Raw genomic sequence first — 24341 nt, forward strand, 5'->3', positions numbered from 1 at the left:
TACACATATAGAGAACTGACCACCCAGGGTTTTGCGATACTAAAGACAAAAGGTTTCAAGTTAAAAAGAGGGAGAGAGAGAGAAATGGCTAGTGCTGCAGATAACAGAACAAGGGAGTGATCTTCTGATTTTATAAATCATTAACCTTCAACCACCCCCGTGTAGTCACTTGGTTAATTTTGTCAGATGCTAACCAGGCAAGCCAGTCATCCATCGGAGGAGGGCATTCATTGCAAATTCATTGTACTCTGAATGGAAGGGAGTTCAGAAGAGAGACACTCACTGGAAAACCTGAGCAGAACTTCATTACACGGTCACCTGTAGTAACTTCTCCTAGTGCCTCCTTAACTGTGAGTCAGGGATCTCCTCTCTGCACAGAGCTCTTCCCAACCTTTAGTTTGCCCTGAAACCGCTTCAGACTGGCTTCTCTTACTGCCCAACAGTTCACCCAGTCCAAGACAAAGGCCTCTCTAGTCATGTTGAAAGGCCCAATCATGTCCTCATATGCTCACTAGCACCTCCGTTATGTCTTCCAGGTTCTGATTTCCTTCTTCTACCACTCTCCTACTTTCCAAAATTCATAGAATCATAGAATATCAGAGTTGGAAGGGACCTCAGGAGGTCATCTAGTCCAACCCCCTGCTCAAAGCAGGACCAATTCCCAACTAAATCATCCCAGCCAGAGCTTTGTCAAGCCTGACCTTAAAAACCTCTAAGGAAGGAGATTCCACCACCTCCCTTGGTAATGCATTCCAGTGCTTCACCACCCTCCTAGTGAAAACGTTTTTCCTAATATCCAACCTAAACCTCCCCCCCTTGCAACTTGAGACCATTACTCCTTGTTCTGTCATCAGGTATCACTGAGAACAATCTAGATCCAAATTCTGTTCCTCTGTCAAACCGGAGCCGCAAGTGGTCCACTTTGGGACTAACCCTCACATTCTAAATTTCTCTTTGAACAAAAAAACCCACTGCGTATAACATTGTAGACACAAAGTTTGAGAATATCATCACCCTCACATGCTATATCTCACCAATACTGAAGGGCAGCCTCATTCCTCCACTGCCTTAACAAAGAAAGTGTGAATTTTCTTGGCTCAAATAGGAACAGATAAGCAGCTAGGCAATTAATTAAATGGATGTGAAAAGTTATATTGGGGTAAAAAAAAATACCATGAGAAAGTGAATATCTTGCCAACACACTGGACAACAAAGGACCCCAACCTTGGACTCTATGATCCAAAAGCTTAAATTCTGGCCTTAAATTAAAAAAAATATCGGGGCTACAAAATGGCACCCACAAAACCGAAAGCTTGATTAAAGCCAGTCTAGAAATTTAACTCTTTATATGGGTGTACAATTTTGTGCATGCAAGCATTTAATCATGGTGGGGGGAAATCCAAATTTACACTTGCAAACGTGTCCAATTGGGATAGCTGGACCGCTAACCACCCAGCGAGTCCATGAAAATACTATTGTGTGTACAATCATCTCCGTGCACCCACAAATCATATGTATATGCAAACACTGCAAATAAAAAACGTAGATGCTCCTTTTGAATTTAGATAGTATTGGTTTGCATAGAGAGTGAAAAACTGCATTTAGCCAAGTTGTAAATAATTTGAATTGGCAGTCATCCGAGTTGGTGATCAGTCAGAATTGTGTTGGCAAAGTGGAACAAAGGAAATGCTGAAAGAGATTTGGCCAAGGCCAACGTAGCCTTGCAGTTGTCTGTGACTGAGTGACAAATGTTTTGCAACTACTGGGGAGGGGGTTGATGATGAGATTAGAGAAAATAGAGATATTTTAAAATTTGTTAGGACCCCACAAGACTTTCCATACACTGGACAACAAAGGACCCCAACCTTGGACTCCATGAAATTTCAGATTTAAATAGCTGAAATCATGAAATTTATGATTTTTTAAATCCTATGACCGTGAAATTCGTGAAATTGACCAAAATGGACCACGCATTGGGTAGGGGTCTAGCTATCAAGCATCAGAATCCCCCACCAGGTGAAACAAAAGCCGGCTTCCCCCAGCCGCGCCTGAAAGGACCACACTGAAACCTGTGTCTCAATTAGTTCTTTGTGTTTCACACATTAATAAAATCTGACTAAGCTCCTCAGTTTCAACACGGTGTCTAAATTAAGGGTCTACTGTGTGAGGTAAAGGAGAGGCAGTTGCTAGGGAGAACATTTTAAACGTCTGTGTGTGAACAGAATGGAGGAAGTACAGAGGGGCAGAACTGGATCCTTTCACTGAATGTTGGCTGTTTATTTAAAGAAAAAATACATTTTTCCAAACCAACCAAACAAAAAAACCAACAGTAAAATCAAAGGAAGAGGATCACAGCTGTGATTTTCAAATGAATATAAGGGAGTGGGCCCTGCATACCCAGTGATTTTCAGTAAGTGGTGGACACGTGACTACCTTGGGCCCCTTTGAGAGTCCCAGCTCACAAGATTAATATGAAGTAGTCAGAAGGCAAGAAATGCAAATCGTTAAGGTTGCACAGAAACTTAATATGGTCACATTGTACATAGGATTGGATTATGCCTCCAGATCCAATTTTGCCCTTGGATGCATGGGCCCAATTGCCTTGAAGTCAGGTGAAGCTGTGAATGCATTGATCCTCACAGCAAATTATTCAAAAAGCTGTAAACATGTGAGAAGAGTGGGGTATAACAGACGTCTTAATGGAATTTTACCAAACTACTGACGCAACAGAATGTTCCCATTTAATCCAAATACATGTCAGCTTCTGAAATCTAGTCCTTACCGATGAGGCTCTGAATATTTTTAAGGCTTCCTCTCCATATTCCTTGAAAATGGAGGACAGAAAACAATGTTGCACTAATGTATCTATGGGAATACACTGTCCTCTGGCTTTGACCTAGTGACTTTTCCAAGCAGTACCTCAGCAATTTCTCCTTACTCATGAGCAAAATAATGTTTTGTTATAAAACGCACCTTTTACCTGTGAAAGAGATTTCCCTGTTTACTTTCTTTAGTTGCCCTAGAGCAATGGTTCTCAAACTTTTGTACTGGTGACCTCTTTCCCATACCAAGTGCGAACCCCCCCTTATAAATGAAAAACACTTTTAAATATATTTAACACCATTATAAATGCTGGAGGGAAAGTGGGGTTTGGGGTGGATGCTGACAGCTCACGACTCCCCCATGTAATAACCTCGTGACCGCCTCAGGGGTCCCGACCCCCAGTTTGAGAACCTCTGCCTTAGAGGTTTCCAGTAGTATCCAGATATCACCCAGCAGCTTTCAGTAAACAAAACTGTTCTCCAACGTGCCTGAAGCATTAGTCAGAATATTTATACATCATTGCAGCATTACTTAGCAGACTGGGGCTTTGCTTAGCATAGCAGGCTCCGCATAAAGAAACAATGAGGGGTGGAAAAGTGTTTCTGTACAACATGGAAGCTCTGCTTATGCCAGATTCACAATACACTAAAGTCTGAAATAAAGAGAGTCTGGTATATTATTTACATCTCTGCAGATTTAGTATCATTTATCAGCAATATTAGCTGCCTTGCCTGCTTTTCTTTGCTTCTCTTGCTTGGTAACCACGGCTTCATAGTCTTAAATTGTCAACAATTTACTTATTTCAAATTTCCATAGCATTTAACTCCCATTAAGCACCATTTATTTTATAAAAATGTTTTGCAATGTACACCGAATAGGGCTTGAAATGTTCATCAGACACCTACTAGCTGTCAGCAGAATAAACCTGCTACTCAAAAGTAGATATCGGCTGTGATTAAGTTAGTCCAATGGCGCTAGAACAATTGAGCCAGAATTTATTTACCGTATACTCCAGCCTACAAGCTCTATGGGATTTCGCCAATAAATTACAGGCACCATGATGGTGGGAGATGCTGGAATCAGCCACTTCGAGGATGCCTGTTCAGGTACCTTTTTCTATAGGAGCCTGGAATTCTAATTCTTACATCTCTTGTATGATTGATCAGTTTCTGCATCATTCATGGCTGAATACAGCTTGGCTAGTCTTCCTTTAGTTCTGCCTATTTGTCTAAACCTTCGTAATTCATTTTCATTTTTAATTAACTGTTTCATATTACATCTTCCTTACTGTTAGGACAAGCTGTTACAAATAATCATCCACTTCCAGGATTAATTGTAGTGCATTTTTTTTAAACAAACACTTGTTGCAACACAGTTAGCCAAAACATAATGAAAACTGTGCATCCATGAAATTAAACTGAACAGAAAATTAATTTTCAAAGGCTTAGTTCCCGAAAAGGTTATTGCTCCTAAAACTTTTTGGTCAATTTTCTTAATGTTGCTAAAATATAAATTAAAATGCTAAAATAAATAAAAATGTCAGAGTCTGGTGTAGGAATACAAGGATCAATAACTACATTCCAATTAACTTTTAACTTTGGACTGGTGAATACTAGTCAATACCTAAGGGGGAAATAAAAAAAACCAAATGAACCATTTTATTCAATAATTTTCAGGTTCTCCAGGGCTTGTACACCCAAATTCACAGCTCCAGCTAAGAGTGTTTTGCTGCTGCTAGAATGTGAAGAAAGCAAATACTGGGTGAAAACTATTGCAGGAAAAAATGAATATTTATGGTCTGTTGATAGGAACCTGACTGACAAGTGAATGTGGAAGAGAGAGATAAAAAAGGGAATATAAGATTGCCTTTTATTTGTGCCCTGGACATTTAGTACACGCACCAACATTTCCCGATAACCATGTTGTTATGTTGTCAGATTTGGAGGGTTTTTTGTTTTTTTTTAATACTTGCAATTAAACAAATTTTGGCTTTTGTATACACCAGTCCAGTGCCATTTATAGAACACAGATGACAGGCTGCAGATGATATTTTCCTAACAGAAGCATCTGCCTCCTTGACAGTGGCAGAGATAATCACATTGGTGAAATGGACTCTGCTTCGGTGACAAGCGTAAGATGTTCGAGAACGTGAGTGGTGCGTCTCGTCCCCCGGGGTGCTCTTTTCTTAAGAAATTTAGCGGGATTTCATATGAGACGGAGCCGACTTGCTGGGCTGCGCTGCCTGTGGCAAACAGGGCCTAAATGCAGAGGTTGATGAGGTTTCTACTGAATAATTTGTCCTTAAAAAAAAAAAACCTAACAAATGTCATGGCAACAACAACAAATTACCAGCATAGATTTCCTTGAAATAACTATTCTAAAATTACCATAGCTGGAAAAGTCTGCATCGCTGCTTCAACTCCTACAACCAAGATCTAAGAACGAGAGAGGCAGTAATCCACCTGTCCCATTCTTTCACGCTCTCCTGTCTCTAATCAGTATTAAAGCTCAGCTTTGCGTTGGGAGTGGAACACAGGCGGAGCATGTTTGCAACTCCGCCCCATTATGGAGTGCTGCATTCCTCCCCCCCCCCATCTTTGCCACCCCCATATGCCACTCCAGCTGCATGGGCTCTTCCTCCTCCCGCAGGTGTCTGTGTAGAATTTCCCCCACCTGAGTGCAGGGACCGCCACTGCACCTGACCCTCACATGGGCCATGCAAAAGGGGTGGGGGAAGGCATCATACACAAACCCTTCTGCCAACTTTCCTCCCCTTGACTGTGACCCCCTTTGAGAACTAGGTACTATCTGGCCGTGAGTGAATACGTCATCCCCAAGTCCCTAGGCTCAGATGTGCAGCTCAGAAGCAGGGAGCAGGACTAACTTGCCATGTTTGTTAATTCAAGCCAGGACTTGAGCATGTCTAGGATTATAAAGAAGAGCAGAAGTTCCCCACCTAGAGGGAGTATAAATGTCACACATTCCACCTTCCAAAATAGATTATCATGGTCTGAAAAACATCTTCAGGTGACCTGAATCCTCAGTCACCAGCAAAAGCACCTGGGCAAGTGACTTGCTGCCTAGCATACGGACGGTACCCTAAGGCACTTCCTCCCTCCATTCTGATTAAGTCCTGCTTTTTAAATTATGGATCAGTTGTTCTGCATTCACGGATCAAATTATGTTCTGCATTTTAGGCAGATCAAGGTGTTACTGCCAGTTTTGATACAGGCTGTTTGAGGATGGAAAGAGCTACAAAATGAACTTTTCTGAAAGCAGGTTTCCCCCTCAACCCCACATCTTAGTTTTCTTGGCAGATGCCCGTGAAAGTGTCAGAAATACTTCAAAAACTTCTATCATATAAAAAAATAATTAGGGCTTTGGAATTAGAGATTCACATTAATTGATTGCTATGTATCATCATTAGAATAAATGTTTCACCACCACCTATCAGGGGAATTTTTCCTGAGGAAGGAGACAGACTTTTAATTGATTGTGTAGTGCCTCATGTTGATTCATTATAAGCATGCAAAAACTCCACCGTCAAAGCCAAACAGAAAATGTGTGAAATATTTGTAACAAAATACAGAACATGAAATTCAAGAGTTTTTTAAAAATAAAAATAGGTCTAAATACAGCCAAACTAAATACATTTACTGGGGTGTGGGGAGGGGGAGATCATAAAATGGCTTTTGAATCAAAAGAAGTTAAAATTCCCCTTTTTGCAATTTTAAAATGCAAAAAGAGTGATAGCAAAAGTGCTATTCAACATAAATAGAATAGATAAATGGGCTGATAAGAGAAAGGCTTGTGCAGACCACAGACTACCAACGACATGCATTCAATTTGCTCTATGAATTCTAATCCAATACTGCTAGTCCTAGACACAACAGAAACCAATGAGCACATACACACTCTCCGATAAGCCTTTATGTCAGCTGATGTAAATCAACAATTACAATATGTTCCAATGGGCAAAAGATGCATCATTTCTTTAAACAAAATGCACCCTCTGTGCCAACGCTAAGCAAAAAAAGGATAATTGGTTAGCTATGTGCTATTTAATTTATTTTATCCTCCACAATAACAGAAGAATCAACGTTTGGAGAATCCTCTGGCTACTCTTGTTAAGGAGGATGCAGTGAGGATGAAAGTACTGCCAGCCACACAGGTCTAACTGCAGTAGTGATGTATCTCAAGCCTAAGGTTTAGTTTCAATCTGAGTTGCTTATGAACCGAGCTGAGCAAAATTCAGAATTTCCTTCCTCCAGGAAGTTCTGACATTTCAGCATTTATTTTCCTCCCAAAGCAGGACGAAAAGTTGTAATTTCACAGATGCTTGCAGAATGTAAATTCTGAAAAACATTGATGTGGAAATGTTAAAACATTTTTGACATTTTCAAGTCGAAATGTTTCCTTTTGGTTAACTGACCTGACCTGAAATGCTTCATTTTGAGTCAGCCCAATATTAAACTGCATTTTCCCATAGCGATGCATGATCTCATGGAGGTTATAGTTTGGGAACTTGATGCCCCCATTTTCCCCTATGGGCAAGCTTTCTGGCCCGACAACATTTGCCATAATACACCCAGAGTCATGTGACTCATGATGCGCCACACAGCTTGGTCAGTGGGAACTTCAGATTGCATTGTGGGAGATGTTGTCCTCTGGGGAACCTGGCCCATAGGAGAGAATAAGGGCCCAAACTACAATTCCAACAAAGCAATGAGGCCTGAGCTACATTTGTTCAAAAGCTTTATGCTTCGGGTGACCAGATGTCCTGTTTTTAAAGGGACAGTCCCATTTTTGGGGACTTTTTCTTGGATAGGCGCCTATTACCACCCACCCCCTGTCCTGTTTTTTCACAGTTGCTATCTGGTCACCCTATTTATACTACTCCCATTAAAATTAAAAAGGAAATAGGGAGACTATTAATCTAAAACAATTGCACAAACTGTGTTCAGAACTGGCATATTAGTTATTTGGACTCATTTTCACACCCACCTGCTGCTATCCGACTGTTTTATTGTTAGAGGGGATGGTGCAGACTGATGTGAAACTGATTCACATTCCAGTATATCATGGTATCTTACTCTATTGTAAGTAGGTTGTTGCTTAAAAGACAACAAACTTCCTCCTAAATCATTAATTCAGAAATATAATGAGGTTAACACAGCTGCACTGAATCATTAAACCAATCTGATGTAAACTGTGCTCTCGTTAACACATCCACCATCGATATTGCTTTGAACGTTGTGTGGCTGCCTTTGTCGCACAGTATCAGACATGACCTGCAGTGCCAGATGCTTGCACTGTCTGGGGAAAAAAACAACTTCACAAAATAAGGAGATACAAAGCCTTAATTCTTGCAGGACATGAAAACATTTGACCAAAAGAACATTAAAGCATGTGTTTTCTTCTTTTCCTCATATAGACAAAGGTTATTTCAACAGATAATGAGAAATTCTCTTCAGACACAAATTGTTGTGCAAACAGGAGTTGTGTGGGACATCAATTCATAAGCAAACAGATGAAATTGATAAACTATCTTATATACTGCACGACAAAGACAGTTTAAAAGCATAGGCAGGAGGCAGGAGAATATACAGGAAAGAAATTACAGATGTGTTGCATTCTAAATATTAAACAATACTAAACTAAACTGATGTTGGAGCAAGGTCCAGACTAGTTGTCACTGTAAAAAAAAGGGCAGAGAGTAGGATGCTACTCTGAGAAGAAGAGAAAAATCTTTCAGTCTTTATCAGGAGAGCATTTAGCCTTTAAGTGGAAAAACTTTACATGTGTTCCAATCATTGGCTTTTGAATAATTAAATCCAGTTCTTGAAACAAATGAATGCATTCCTGTAGCTAGAGGTGAAGCATGAGGCCTTGAGCAAAACCAAGCACTGTATTTTCCTTCAGAGAAGGCATGTTCACTCAACACAAAGGAACTTGCATTTTCATAAGATACCTTATGTTTAAACACAAAACTTCCCAGCTAACAAACGGGAAGGGAGGAGGGGGAATATTAACCAGCCTGTCTGCACAATACTCCAAAAATCAGGCTGTTACATATTCCAGAAAAGGGAAACAACTCTATATCTGCCCATCGTTTGCTGTGCTAACATCTGTCTAAGGTAATTGTTCATTAACGATTAGGTTCCTGGAGTACACATTAAGCAGCCTTTGATGAAGTTGCATGAGCTCTAATTTTGCCAAGATTGTAACTGACTGATGTGCCATAAGGCAGGACTATGCCCTCGCTTTGAAGCTTTCCTTAGAAATTAATTGAAAAATCAGCACTGGAATGAAAAGATTTGCAAACACAAGACATTTTTCTAACTTCAGGCCATTACGTTTCATGTGACTGAGCCACGTGCTGTCTGGCTCAGTATCTCCCTTTTTTGGTCACCTCCTTTCTAAAGCTTTTTTATCAATGTCCTTTCCTTACTTTGCTGCTAAAGTTTGACCACGCTCCTGTTTAGTTGGGGTATTAAGGAGTCTGTGCAATGAGGAGTCATTGAGTCCCTGCTCTTACAGAAGATGCCTTAGTACACAGATTCCAGAATAGTTGCTCATGTTTATTTTCTTATCACTCAAAATCTATTTCTGCACTTAGGATCACCCCAGCTTGGTATGAACAGGGCCCGAAAACACACAATTTAGCACAGGCAACAAGATTTTTTTTTTTTTTTTTTTTTTTTAAACAGGGAGCCTGCCAGCCCTGCTACGCGGCGCCGCTGCCAACCAGACAGTCAACAGCCTGGTCAGCGGTGCTGACCAGAACTGCCAGGATCCCTTTTTGACCAGGTGTTCCAGTCCAAAACCAGACACCTGGTTACCCTAGGCAACAAGCAGGGCCATTACCTGGGGTCCCATGCCAAGGGGGAGCTAAGTTGCTCAGGCTTTGGCTTCAGTCCCAGATGGCAGGGCTCGGGGCCCCAGGCTTCAGCACCGTGCAGCATGGCTTTGGCTTTCTGCCCTGGGCCCCAGTGACTAATACCGGCCCTGCTTGGCAGACCCCCCCTGAAATCTTGCTCATGGCCCCCCACGGGGCCCTGGACCCCTGGCTGAGAACCGCTGCCCTAATCACTTGCCTTGCTAGACACTTATCACTACTCTGCTGCATAGGAAGGAAGAAACTCACTCCATTCCTCTCCATTGTAAAGCTCTCTGTGAAAGCAATCTTCCTCTCTGCGATAGACGATGCCTGTGTCTCTCATGATCGCCCTTATTATGACAATCTCTTTGTAATACGCAAACTGACTGACACACAGTTATGATGGGAGACGTATCATAAAATTTACAAAACCGGTTCAAAGCAAACTCTAGGAATCACTCAGCAGTTTGAACACAATAGCGCTTCGGTGGCAGTTTCTATAATGCCGCAGTAAACAAATCAATGCGAGCAACATCTCTTCAGTGCTCTTGAAAGCCAAGCCAGCAGCTCAGGCACCCCCAAATAAATGCTCTTGGTGCACCTGTGAGGGTGGGGGTGGCCAGGGGTGGTTTTCTGCAGCCTTTCCACCTCGCCGATCCACAGAGTAGACAGAGGCTGGTTCAGCCCCAGCACAAGTCAGAGCCACCTTAGGGCTGTTTTAATGTGCACGAACTGGAACGGCCCCTTCGGGACTGTTCCGGGATCACTGCTGGACAAGAGCAAGTGGCGAGCGAGACAGCTACCCCACCTTTACACTACATAAGAGAGATTCTAAGCTTTCCCTCCCTCCCCCACCCAGCCCTTCTGAGAGAGTGTGGTACAAATGCCACAGAGCAGTGGCTAAGAGGTAGGCCTCCATCTTTCAATCTTCTTCTCAAGACCAGTTCTCACAGTAAACATATCCCCAAAATATAATACCCTATGTTTACTGAAGCCACATGGAGTATTCTATAGCAGTGGTTCCCAAACTTGTTCCGACGCTTGTGCGGGGAAAGCCCCTGGCGGGCTGGGCTGGTCTGTTTACTTGCCGCATCCGCAGGTTCGGCCGATCGCGGCTCCCACTGGCTGCGGTTCGCTGCTCCAGGCCAATGGGAGCTGCTGGAAGCGGCATGGGCCGAGGGACGTACTGGCTGTCCTTCCCGCAGCCCCCAATGGCCTGGAGCAGCGAACCGCAGCCAGTGGGATCCGCGATCGGCCGAACCTGTGGACGCGGCAGGTAAACAAACCGGACCAGACCGCAAGGGGCTTTCCCCGCACAAGCGGCATCCCAAGTTTGGGAACCACTGTTCTATAGGAAAAATTCAAATTCAAATTCCCCAAATATAAGCTCTGAAACATACCCAATTTTTTAAAAACTTATTCTTATTTTAAACACTCTTCTAATGAGGTGGTCAGTTTCCCTTCACTCTCAACAAACATTGATTGTTCCAATTTGGTTTATAGAGGCTTAAAGAAACCCAACAGAATCACTACAGAGTTTACTAAATTATAATATTCCTTTCTAAAGAATTCCAGTTCCTATCAATCAAAATTGTGACTATATCCTAGTTCAAAATCTTTTTCTTTGTCCAATGAAACTTGTGTAATTCAGAGCAGTTGATGGCTTTTGTTTGCATAGAGTCACTGCAGGTCGAAGCATTAAGTAAAAGGAATAGAGGGTATTGAAAATATACCGTGGTACATAAATAAAAAATAAAAATAAATTAATGGAGATATCCTATCTCCTACAACTGGAAGGGACCTTGAAAGGTCATTGAGTCCAGCCCCCTGCCTTCACTAGCAGGACCAAGTACTGATTTTGCCCCAGATCCCTAAATGGCCCCCTCAAGGATAGAACTCACAACCCTGGGTTTAACAGGCCAATGATCAAACCACTGAGCTATCCCTCTCCCCCACAGCATCTTAGTAAAGCTTTGGCATTGTGTCAAACACCAACAAAACCGTTAGCACCTTATTCTTTGGAGATCAGCAAGTGGAACAATAATAAAACATTTTAGGATTCTAGATTTCAAGCTATACATGGAATAAAACCACTTTCTACTGCAGTTGGTGCTACCACTGATGCTGTATATAAATATTAGCAAGGGAGGTAACATTGGGAGGGTCCAACTCCTAAAGTACTTCCCTAAAACTTCAGGTATTTCATAAAACAAAAAACCATATTCTAAAATGCTTTTAACAAGTGTGTGAGCAGGGGCGGCTCTAGCTGTTTTGCCGCCCCAAGCATGGCAGGCAGGCTGCCTTCGGCGTCATGCCTGCGGGAGGTCCGCCGGTCCCGTGGCTTTGGCGTACCCGCCGCCGAATTGCCACCGAATCCGCGGGACCGGCAGACCTCCCGCAGGTAAGCCGCCGAAGGCTGCCTGACTGCCGCCCTCGCAGAGACGGGCAGGGCGCCCCCCGCGGCTTGCCGCTCCAGGCACGCGCTTGGAGCGCTGGTGCCTGGAGCTGCCGCTGTGTGTGAGGTTGTGTCATGTGCCATGAAGACACATGGTGATATGATGAGTTGAAAGAATCTAGAAATGGGAGCATATGTTAATTGTTCTTTTAACCTAAACAATTCAGTTTGTACCAATCTATTTGCCTCCAACTTTTGCTGACTTTTATAAGCAATTTTATGTAACAGTCAAGTTATGTGCAGGAGAAGGGGGAATTTTAAATTGTTGGATGCCAAATAATTTTATTGTAAAGATTTAGAAATAATCAGAATTATTAACTATGGCTACATTATTATTATTAAAGAAAGGAAAAGAAAACATTAAACAAAACTAGGCAAATACAAGTGATAAATTGGTGATTTCTGTTACAATCTCAGCTGACTCTCTCTCTCTCTCTGGAGCACTTTAACAGAGATTACACCCTTGCATTGTGGGGCATTATGCATTTGGTAAATTGCATTGTTTAAATAAGATACTAAACCAAATTCACAATAATTCTGTAGTTACTTAAATTATTTTGCCCACACACAAACAGTTTCAGGGCAAGTGGATCCTGTTGGTTACTAATAAATAACCAAACAGTTTGTAATTGGAGAAGGTAAGCAATCTTAACTAAATCCTATGAAACCGAAGAAAATATTTAAATTAGTTATTTAGAAGAAGCCATGCAAGGAGCAGTCTTCAGCCAGGCCAATTAACCAATATTAAGAATCTTAAATACAATTAAATTCCATTATTTCTCTGTTTACCAATGTTTAGCCCCCATCTCCTCTCCAGTAACATATGGTCTAACCATCTGGTGATTAACAGTAATCTATGTTACAACAGTGTTTTCATATCCCAATAACATCACACACTTGTCTCCTTGGACTCACCATGACATCATCCTGCTCCTACAAGGTGTCCTGTCCAGACCAGGCCAGAGAGAGGGAATTTATGACATCACCACTAACTTCAGCTAAATCCTGAACAAACCACCTGGAATGTGAGACTTGGTTTCCTGTTCTTGCCCTCTCCCTGGTGTCTCCTTTTCCTTTCATAACGTAGGTCTTCCTTTTCCTACCTCTTTCCTTTTGCCCCTATCTAATAAGAGTCTGGCTTAGCAAGCTAAAATAACTCCATCTCTTGCAACAGTGCTGTGAGCAGTGAGGCATGTAAAAGCAATGCCCTAGACAACCCAGCGTACAAGCATGCCAGGTCTCCGAGTGGCTATGAGACAGTGAGCTGTGAACACGCTTCTCCAGCAGTGAGATTGCAAGCAAGATTCAGCACCAGAGGCAGAAGCTGCAGGCTCCTTGTAGATTTTAACTTGAGCTGCTAACCTAAGGCCTTGGCTGCACTCGGGAATTCACAGCGCTGCCCGTGATGCGCGAGTGTAGTCATGCCGCCAGCGCAGGGCTGTATGTACTCCACCTCTCCGAGGGGAGTAGCTTGCAGCGCTGCGAGCGAGCGTGCAGCGCTGCAGGCTCTGATCACACGGGCGCTTTACAACGCTGCACTCGCTGCGCTCCGGGAGGGGCGTTTTCACACCCCTGAGCGCAGCAAGTTGCAGCGCTGTACCGCGCCAGCGTAGCCAAGGCTTCAGTTAAAAGCTGAGTTGTTGCATCTTCACTGCTGTGATGCTGTATGATTGAAGTATGGCCAGTCAGATAAACGATTTTGCCACTGTGAGACAACTGCAACAAATCTTGTACAAAGTATATTATATAAGGTGTCAATGGAAAAGTTATGGTTTGCTAAATAAGATTACCCTGTTTAAATCCATGTACCATCACTGTATCTGAAGTTATGAGTATTGGCTATATAGCTGTAGCTCAAATGGGTTTGTTCCTGGAGTAACACAGTTTACATCCAGTCTAGCCAGCACATGGTGAATGGACTATTAAAGTTTGATGGCCCATTGAGGACACTTCACTCTAACAATGGGCCATAGAAGAATCTCATTCCTCCCAGATGGGTCTTCCTGCGGATTCAGCCTCCGAGGGGCCATGAGTCATCAAGCCATGCAAGGACATGTGATATGCTCATGTGTCCCTGGACTCCATCTTGTGCCAGTAACGTTCCACAAACTGGGCTCTGAGCTTTGTTTGAAACAGAACATTTCCAGGCACATAGAAAAGGATATAAAAGACCCCTGGGATGACTCTATTTTGCCTCAACATATCCATCTATGGACTGAGGACCTTCCAATCTTTTGGAAGTTACCAGAGAGACTTTACAAGCCAGCAGTCTATACCATCACTGCTACAAACCTGATATAAGAACATTGCAATTATTGTACGTATATGACCTATTAATCATTTTAACTCTTCTTTTCTTTTATTAATAAACCTTTAGATTTTAGTTACTAAAGGATTGGCAGCAGCATGATTATTGAGTAAAATCTGAGTTATATATATTGACATGGTTATGTGACTGATCTCTTGAGATTAGAAGGACCCTAGATGTGATGAAATTACTTTTCAATACCCACTTGTCAGAGTCCAGTGACTGGGTGGTGAGATAAGGGCTGGAATGCCTAAAAAGCCTGCATCTCTGACTTGGTTAACTAGTGTGGTGAGACAGACATTGACTTTTGTTACTGGCTTGGTAGATCTAATGATAGAACCACCACCCGTTTGGGGTAAGTCTGTCCTATTTCTCAGCAGTTTGTCCTGAATCTGGTATTCTCAGCTGTGACCCACCGAGGTAGGGTGACAACTGCTATTTTAAGCGGAGTTAGCCAACTCGGGTGAGGTGACCCGAGTTAAGAACCCACCTTTTATTTGCAGTGTAGACACAACTTAAAAGACTGACCAATAGGGAGTTTCCTTATAAAATCCCTCTATAGCTAAAGGAAAGGGAATAAGGAGCATGGTTCAAATGAAAGCCTTATTTTACATTTCAAAGGCTTCCTGTTTCCCTCTTTTTCTGTATAGTCAATACAAATTTAAAGGTGGTGATTACAATGGGAGTAAGCCAACAACAACTTGACACAGAATCCTGAACTACACACAACTGTATTTAACACTAACAGTGAACAAGGATTTTGTTAACATCTTATCTCTTGTTGGGCCCGAGACACCCCCTTATGAACACAATACTCCTTTTCAGGATTGCATGCACTTAATGGAGGAGGAGGGTAAAAAGAGAGAAATTTCATGTGAAATGAAAAATGAAACCAAGTAAGAGAAGAACCTCATTCATATCCTCAATTTTTCCTACAACTCAACTGAAAGCTCAAAACTTCTCAGCGAATGAATGATGTTATGGCCGATTTGCAGAGAGGCACCCCCACCCCAACCCTGAATCTGAATTCTCTAAAATCTGAACTTCCTGGATCAGGACCTACCCCTACAATTTTGGTTCCTTGAAGGACCCAGAATTGGACGGGGCTTATTTCTAGTTTAAGATTAAGCCAAAATGGTGGACATCATGGCTGAGCAGTGGAACTTGTGAGAATATGTCCATTGGGGCCTAAGGTCCATTCTGTCTTGAATCCAGATACTCCTTAACCATAATGCAGATTCTCTGTCAATGAGCACTGTGTATGAAATCTCTTGCCTCATCATCATTGCAGTTCGAGGCCCAGACACTGAATTTTTCACTCAGGCTAATCTCCCTTATAGAATCATAGAATATCAGGGTTGGAAGGGACTTCAAGAGGTCATCTAGTCCAAGCCCCTGCTCAAAGCAGGACCAATTCCCAACTAAATCATCCCAGCCAGGGCTTTGTCAAGCCGGGGCTTAAAAACCTCCAAGGAAGGAGACTCCACCACCTCCCTAGGTAACGCATTCTAGTGCTTCACCACCCTCCTAGTGAAATAGTGTTTCCTAATATCCAACCTGGACCTCCCCCACTGCAACTTGAGACCATTGCTCCTTGTTCTGTCATCTGCCACCACTGAGAACAGCCGAGCTCCATCCTCCATCCACCCTTAGAGAGTTCACGTGAGTAAGGGGTCCAGTTACTGAAGAAAACAAATATTCAAACTGACAATTCCTTCTTCTTACGCTGCCTCCTCCTCTAACCCCTTCTTACAATCTTTACTTCTGATGACATCATTGGTTGCTATGGCATTTGGAAACTGTCAGAATAATTAAATACAAGACACTAACCTTTTGCAAGGTGAAGAACGGAAAGCAGATAGAGTGCAGTAGTAAAAACAGCTTCGAAACAAACAAACCCATCTCCAAACAGGAGACTCTCTAAAAACTAGAGAACACAGTGGTCAGAAATCTCGTAGTCCAAGATATAATAACCAAGACCGTTCATTAAGAGTTAGAATTGTTCTACACTATCATCATCATCAAATCAACGTGTCTTAACTCCATTCGAAGGGCACTTAAGGCTACAAGGCAATATTGCATTTCTAGATGCAGGACCATACCCTGATCTCCCTTACTTGGCAGCAAGAGTGAAGAAATTAGCACGGCTCTGAATCACACGTTACGGATGGAGTGCCATTAGACTCCTGAAAGGTTGATTATTGAGTATTACATTCATTTAAAAAAAAAAAAAAATAATGAAACATTCTGTGTTTGACCCAAAGCGTCTCTCATGTGAACCACTTTATAAAAATCCTTTTCTGTGGCAATTTTTTTTTAAAGAAATAATAAAGACCTGCAATTACCAACTCCTTAATGATAATGTGAGTTATCACATTATTGTTTCGAAGCAACGGGATTGCTAAGAGACGCAGCGAAGGAATATCTTAATGTGAACAAGCTGTAATAGAACACAATGAAAAGGATTAAATGTACACAGGTGTAAGAACTAGAGCTGTCTGGCTGTTCTCTGTAGTTCGGCATTGTAAGTAGGGCAGGGGTCCACCTAAACTCATAGGGCTCAGTGCAGTTGTCCCCTCCAGTTCACCTTCTTTCCCATTCTCCCTTCCAAGGGGAGAGGTTCCAGACCTCGTGCTGGGAAAAGGTAGAGTGCCTGGGAGACCCTGCTGAAATCTAGAGCTCCAAAGGAAACCAGATTGCATCTTCACAGATCTCAGAGCGGTAGGGAAGAGGGCCAGCCACTTTCCCCCCTGGCCAGCATGGCTTCCTCATAAGCCATGCTGACATCTTCCCTGGGACCTGAGGCTAAGTGGGACGGCTGCTCCTTGGCTACACTTGTGCCCACAAAATGCCTGCCAATACAGATCTTCAATCACGCAACATGGCTACAGAGGGAAGGCCAGGGAGAAGGATGGATTATGCCACAGAGCTGCAGATCCTGTTCCAACAGCTTTTACTACTCCAGCTTGGACGGAGAAGAGCAGTGGACCCCTTGTTTCCATGCTAATTCTTTAAGACACTCAGAGCACAACTGAGAAGCTGGTTCGTGTCCAGAACAGACTGAAATGGAGCAGCAAATCATTCTTAAACAGCGGAGAGCTGGCAGGGTAGCGTGGGAAGCTCATACATCTGCTGACTACGCAGTTCCCTTTCTATAGATAAACAGAGGACTTAGATCTTTACATCCTTCACAAGTACTAAACAATTCCCAAATGTCAAGAAAGCCACGGAGAACCCAGCGTGCATTCAATGGGAGGCCCAAACACTTTGGCACATAGAAGCCACTGAAGTGCCTAGTAAGTTTGCACAAGTTGATATAATGTGATTTTGCTCCCCTCCCGCCCCCCCCACCTTTAAAAGAATCTGTGCACAAATAAAAGCCTCCTAGTAGGAGACACTTTGCGGAGCCACATGCCCATAATAAGAATTAATAGAGCCATCTGCTTCTCATCCATGCCCATTTCAGACCTAAGGCACACATACGATATATGTCATTGCTTCCGTTTTTCTGACGGAAAATATTCATCTTGATTCACTCCTGTGGGAGCATGAGGCGCACAAACTGCTGCCCTACTCTTTCGGGGCAGCTACACCGGCAGAGGCATTCGTCCCAGGGACCCCAGCCACCACTACTACAGCCACCTTCCACCGCTTTCAGCTCCCTACGAGCCCCACTGGCAGAAGATCCCTGGGTAATACATTGTGAAAGTCTGCTTTGTTCCCTAGCCTTGCCCCTTGTTCAGCTGGGGCCAGCCAGCTCCAGGCCAGCACTTTGTGCCTCTGTGAACCCATTACAAGCAGATTGTCAACCATGAGAACTCACAGCCAGGGGATATGCTTTCAGAATGCAGTGATCTAAGATAGTGCATTGCTGGGCTTTCTACTGGCTTTCTCACCATTCAAAAGCAGATTTAAGAAACAGGGGCCTTTTTCCCTAGATGATGTATGGGGCTACTTATTTCTGCCTGCCAAATTTCCCCTTTGAAGTTCCCTGTATTGCTTCAGCAAAAACTGCACAGAGATCAAAGCCCAGCAAGCTAGCTCTCTGAGACAGACTTGCTTCTCTACACCAGCTTTTCGGTGATATGGATACAAATAACGCAGGAAAATAATGTCCACTTTTCCTCAACAGGCAGAGAACAACCTTCTCTCCCAGGTATTTCATCACACACTCATGAGGGCCTGAAGTTATCCTGAAACATGATTTATAGTACCATATCTACATAATTGGCACATTGCTATACTCACACTTGTATCATATTTGAAAGGTGACAATGACTAATATGCATATTTATAAAGTGCTCAAAGTTCCATCTATGGCAATAAATATCCACAAAGTGCTCTTTTGAGCCAACTCTTGAAGTGAGGTAAGTTAGACGTAGTGGCTGGCCTTTCATGTCATACATTTCCCATTGGAATTTCTACCATTAAAGAGAATTCTTTTATCTCCAAATCACACTATTTGGGTGCATCCCACCTCAACTTAAAAGGATTGCACTGCGTTTTCAATTAAATGTCTCCTACTGTTCCCGAAAGCTCTTCAGCTTTACCATGTGTTCAATTAGCACTTAACCCCCCCCCAAAAAAGGGAAATCTGTGGGACAACTGAAGTAATTAGCAGTGCTTTGGTCTAACCAACCACCACAATCTTGATCTCAGTTTGAAGTTACAAAAGTTACATATGTTACCTGCAAATGCTGCTACTACCAGAGGAAGGGGTGTGGCAGTAACCCCTAACAAAAGACTCAAGAGACTTCATACTTGAATGTGTCCTCTAAGCTAAGCAGTGCTGTCAGGGAGGAGATTCTTGGAGACTCCTCAAGACTAGTTAAAATTCTGCAACCAAATTAAAAGAAGGTTGGGATGATTTCCCTGCCTCCTAATGGAAAAACTTCTGCTACCTCATCCCTGCCAGAACTGGTTTATCCCTGGGGTTTATATAATTAGTTCTGAAGAGCAAAATGTTCTGCCTTCAGAATGGAACAAGGTGCATTAAACGGCAGATATTTTCAAAAAACCTCCAGGGAGATCTGCTATCCCTGCATTCTCCACATAAAACATCTTCACCTCTTCCCTCACCTTGCCCCAGCTGAAATGACAAGAACCTGAACACTGTACTATACCTTCCCCATACTTAACGAAAGAAAGAAAGCAGAAATATTTCCAACAACATGCAGCTCAATCTACGTTTGTCTGCCCCCTGGTGTTACCCTTTGAGAAAACATGATTTCTTTAAGTAGGAAAACAAAATGGATAGGTGTCTGGTCCCCCACCTTTTCTCTCTGCAAACACACACCTGTCTAATACACATCATTTATCCTAGGTTATGGGGAGATTTTTGAGGTTCAAATATTGGCACTGCAGTTGTGGGATATGAGTATTTTTCCTTTATCCACAGCTGAAACTGTGTTTGCTTTACCACAGGGCTATCCATTTCTAGAAGTACGTGTAAGTAATATGCATTTAATCATTTGCAAAACTTTGTGACCCAGAGAATTTACAGATTTCAATGTCTGTCCGGTGAAATATACCATCTTCCTAATGCCTAACTATATTCAGTTCCTATGACACCTCTCTACATTGTTATGCAGGCTTGTGCATTAGGGGTGTACAAGCAAACCTATTATCATCAACTTAGAATATCCAGTGCACCACCTTTGTGTTTTGATCCTCTCTGAAATGTGTAACATTAGCTGAAAAAAACAACCACAAAACCATAACTGCATTGCTTTTCAACCACTGGTCTGTGTTATACAGGAGGTCACCCTAGATGATCACAATGGTCCCTTCTGGCCTTGGATTAACATGATTACTTCTCAACTTCTCACCTTGGCTACCACCTCAAACCTAAAGAGTACTGTTTGGGTTTTTGTTCTGCAGGTGGTGTTCTGCATGGGACATGAATACAAATGTGCATGCCAGCACACATGCACCCTCAGATGTGCCTACCCTTTGTGCATAAGTAGGAAAGGTACAAAGATAAGTGTAACTGACATACTTGTGCACAGAGATCAAAATGAAACTGTTGGGTTAAATGTCAGGCCATCTGCCAGTCTTATTGACAGCCTTCCCTTAAGAAACAAGGACCAGAGGCTTCTGTGAGGTCTATTTAGTTACAGCAGAAATGAATTTTGTCAGAGGACTTTACAAACCTGGGAGCCAACGTTTAGGAGCCCGAGCTACTGTTGAGATATTTCAGATCATCTAGCAGAAATTGTGATCAAGGACAAACATGAGTTTCAGGAAAGAAAGGAAAATATCACCCATCACTGACTTGGAGGAACTTTTTAGAGCTACAAGGGGAATTTTAAATACAACCTTCTACCCCACTGCTTTTTGTTAACTATCCACAGGACACCACCTTGTTCATTGCTCCTCTAATCACTAGGGACTGAAATACTGATTAACTCGTCCTTACAGATCAGATGTACAGTTACAAACCTTCAGAGGCCTGAGCTATGGAAGTGATGTGCCCATGAAACCTGCCAAAGTGCAGAACGTTGTCCACAGATGCAACAGCTTTTATTTTTTTAAATCCAGTGTTGTCACTTCAGTACAGACTTACCATGTATATGAGGCTACACTGGAGCTGTGTTTTTCCCCATGGTACATTAGGCAGGACTTGAAGCAGCTAAAGAAGCAGGGGCTAGACATAGGATGCGGACAGGAGGGTGTTGTGTCTAGAACGCAGTCATGCTGTGTTGGGTTGGTATTTTGACAAATACCAAAGTTTGACAAAGTATCTTTAACTAACATATTTGGGCCCTTGGGTTTTCATGAACGGTTTGCTGCAAGGGCTCCTTTGAATATTCGGAATTCAGTCAGTGTAATGAGTCACGGATGTCACATGGTATGGTTTCTGACCCCTAATTGGATGACCTTACTATTATAAAACAGAAGCAGTACCATTAGAGAGTTAAAACTCTGGTGGAGAGTTTGGAGACATTTTTGCAAGACACACGGGAAATAAGGCTGTCTACAAAATTTGAGGATGTATTCAGTAATTCCTGTCTTCTTTCACACAGGAAAGAATGTTATTAGCTGGATACAAACAATGACCACATATTTTAAATTAGCTGACTTCTTTCCTGATGAAAGGGAGAGAAAGGTGTAAGCTGGAGCCATTGTCTATTTAACAGTCTTTACATTCATTTTTCTCATGTTACATCCCCACCAAGTAGCTAAATGTATACATAGGGTGGTCAGGCAAGTGTTCTGTCATGTAGACCAATATGTACTGGCTAGCAGATGTATCATATGAATAGCATGTATTCTGCACCATACACACATTGGGAGACATTAAGCACAAACTGTATAGCAGTTATATAGCCTAAATTGGCCTATAACTTTCCTATAATCCTGTTCTCTTAGGCTAAGTATCCCATAACACCTTGCATTAGCTCAAGTAAGCTTTGGCATAAGCCGATAGGAAGCTTGTCAAAAATCAAGAAACATTTGTTCTATGTTTTAGTACAAACTAGGGAAGTACCTTCACATACCAGAATATGAAATGCTGGTATCCAAAAACAAAGGTAAGGAAGGAACAGAACAAATTAGGGATCTGGGATAAGTGGGTTGGATTTTAGCGACACATGAAGAGATGTGTAACTTATTTCTGTGATGATTTTAGAATACCAGCTGATATGTGTAACTTTGGGAGCACACCTTCTGCAGAAAGTGAATGTAACGTCACTCACAAGATCCTTCCCAGAGACTGGTAGCACCGAAAAACATTTCCCCTGTACTATATAGCAATAAACTTGCCCGACATTAGTTATTTGGTCTCTTGCGCATATTGTGTAACAAACCAAAGTGTGGTCTAGCAATTGACTGTACAATTTATCAACAGTCATGAACATGCTTATTTGCCCCCCTCCCCAAACATTTATGTAAACAAAAACCAACTGCATAAACATTCAAAGAAAAGTGGGCAAAAAAGGGAGGGAGTGAAACATGATCAGATCAAATAGAGTTTGCAGAGACAGCTGGTTGGAAACGTTCAACGTTTAGACCAAAAAAGGGAACACATTGCAGTAGAGTGTTTAATGAAAATAAGTTGTATATTTCCTCTAGTTGTATATTTCCTCTAGTTGTATATTTCCTCTAGTCCCCATTTTCACTTTCTGTAACAAGGATCATATTCTGGGCAACCAAAAAGCTCTTAGAAAACCAAATATCTGGTAAAGAAAGCCCTCAGGGGGTGTGCGTGCGTGCGCGTGTGAGTTATTGCTGACATACAGATGTGTGCTTTGATGATCACAAACACGGATCACTGCAGCTCACCTGCTCATTTCCCTGATAAATTCTTGCACTAGCTGTAGATAATGCAAATGCAACCCAGTATTCTACACTACCAATGTGGCATCTCACATCTACTGTCTACTATGAAATCCCTTCATTAGTTTCCAGTGAAGGATCATCTAGTTTGTAAAGTTGCTCTCATAAGCATGGTGTTGCCCCTTTAGCATTGAGCTGCTTTAGTCACTGTGACTACAGAATACTGGGCTTCTTACCTTCCCTCAATCACATCAGCTGGAGCCAGGGTGCCACAACACACTCTCAGTCCATTTTTTTCCCCGCCTTTGAAACATTGCAATTAAAGAACGCAACAATTGGGACTACTAAATCTAGACAGAAAGGTTATTTGTTTGAATAAGGATAGTTGAAATTACTATTAAGAATTACAGGTGATGTAGAGCTAAATTTTTCAGCTATCTTAGATTAGTGTGTGAAGGGCAACGTATAAGCAGAAGGGCTTGATCAAGCATAAAATATCTGTGGCTTTTCAGTCATGCAAGTCTCAACCTGCTGTGGGTCCCTGCTTTTCAGGAGGCTGGCCTATTTCAGGAGAAAATCTGGCCTGCTGGGTGTCAGTCCAGTACCCAGCAGGCTGATGTCCATATCACAAAATCCAGCCCCAACACTCTATTAACATCTTTGTTGGCAGCCTTAGCAGAGAGGCCATGAATGGTCAGTAGAGACTGAAATGCCCTTTCACCACCAGAACTGGTCCATCCCAGTCAAGGTCCAGGCACCTGGAGGAGGTAGTACAGGGAAGCATCTCTGCTTCTGCCTGTTCTGGGGATTAAACAAAGGTCTTCAGCCTTGAAGCCAGGACAATTCACTGGCACTAAATGCACGCCAACAAAATAAAATCTTGCGGGCCACAGAAGTCTGCAATCCCCAAGCAAGCCTGCTCTGCTGTGGCAAGCTGCAAAGCTCATCAGAAGAAGCTGCCTCTTACAGCTCCCAATTTTCAATGTTCCACGTTCACCCATGCAGTGAGCCAGCATTAATGCGGCTCTGCCATCTCCCCTGTGGGGACACAGAGTGCCGCTAGGCCTGGCCTTCTGGCTCCATTGTGAAGATGGAGTCACCCCACATCCTAGCAGTCATTTTCTCAATTTTGAGTTGCTGGAATGTTTTGGAGCAATTCTTTCTATGTCAGTAAATAAATAAAAAATAAATACATTTTATAAATTAAATAATGGAGATATCCCATCTCCTAGAACTGGAAGGAACCTTGGTCATCAAGTCCAGCCCCCTGCCTTCACTAGCAGGACCAAGTACTGATTTTGCCCTGGATCCCTAAGTGGCCCCCTCAAGAATTGAACTCACACCCCTGGGTTTAGCAGGCCAATGCTCAAACCACTGAGCTATCCCTCCCCAGTCATCCTTTCTTTCAGATTTCCCCCTGCCAATTCAAAGGGGACACCCAATGAAAACAAAACAAAACACAGCTAAGTCAAAACTGGTAAAAGTAAACATTTTTCTTTGCATGACAAGATATTATTGAGGGAAACAGTATAGTTGAATTTTAAATTTTTCCATATAGGAATAATAAGACTGTAACCCTCAATTACTCTAACTAGAAT

The 24341-nt window shown here is 42.5% G+C and overlaps 1 protein-coding gene across 4 annotated transcripts in view; it reads right to left on the bottom strand.

Annotated features, from left to right (window-relative positions):
* FGF13 (fibroblast growth factor 13) overlaps window positions 1-24341 on the bottom strand; it is a 336658-nt gene that overhangs the window by 183705 nt on the left and 128612 nt on the right. The gene's annotated exons all lie outside the window — the stretch shown is intronic.

This window comes from Malaclemys terrapin, chromosome 9 (genome assembly GCF_027887155.1).
Source record: "Malaclemys terrapin pileata isolate rMalTer1 chromosome 9, rMalTer1.hap1, whole genome shotgun sequence".
In the NCBI taxonomy this organism is placed as follows: Eukaryota; Metazoa; Chordata; order Testudines; family Emydidae; genus Malaclemys; species Malaclemys terrapin.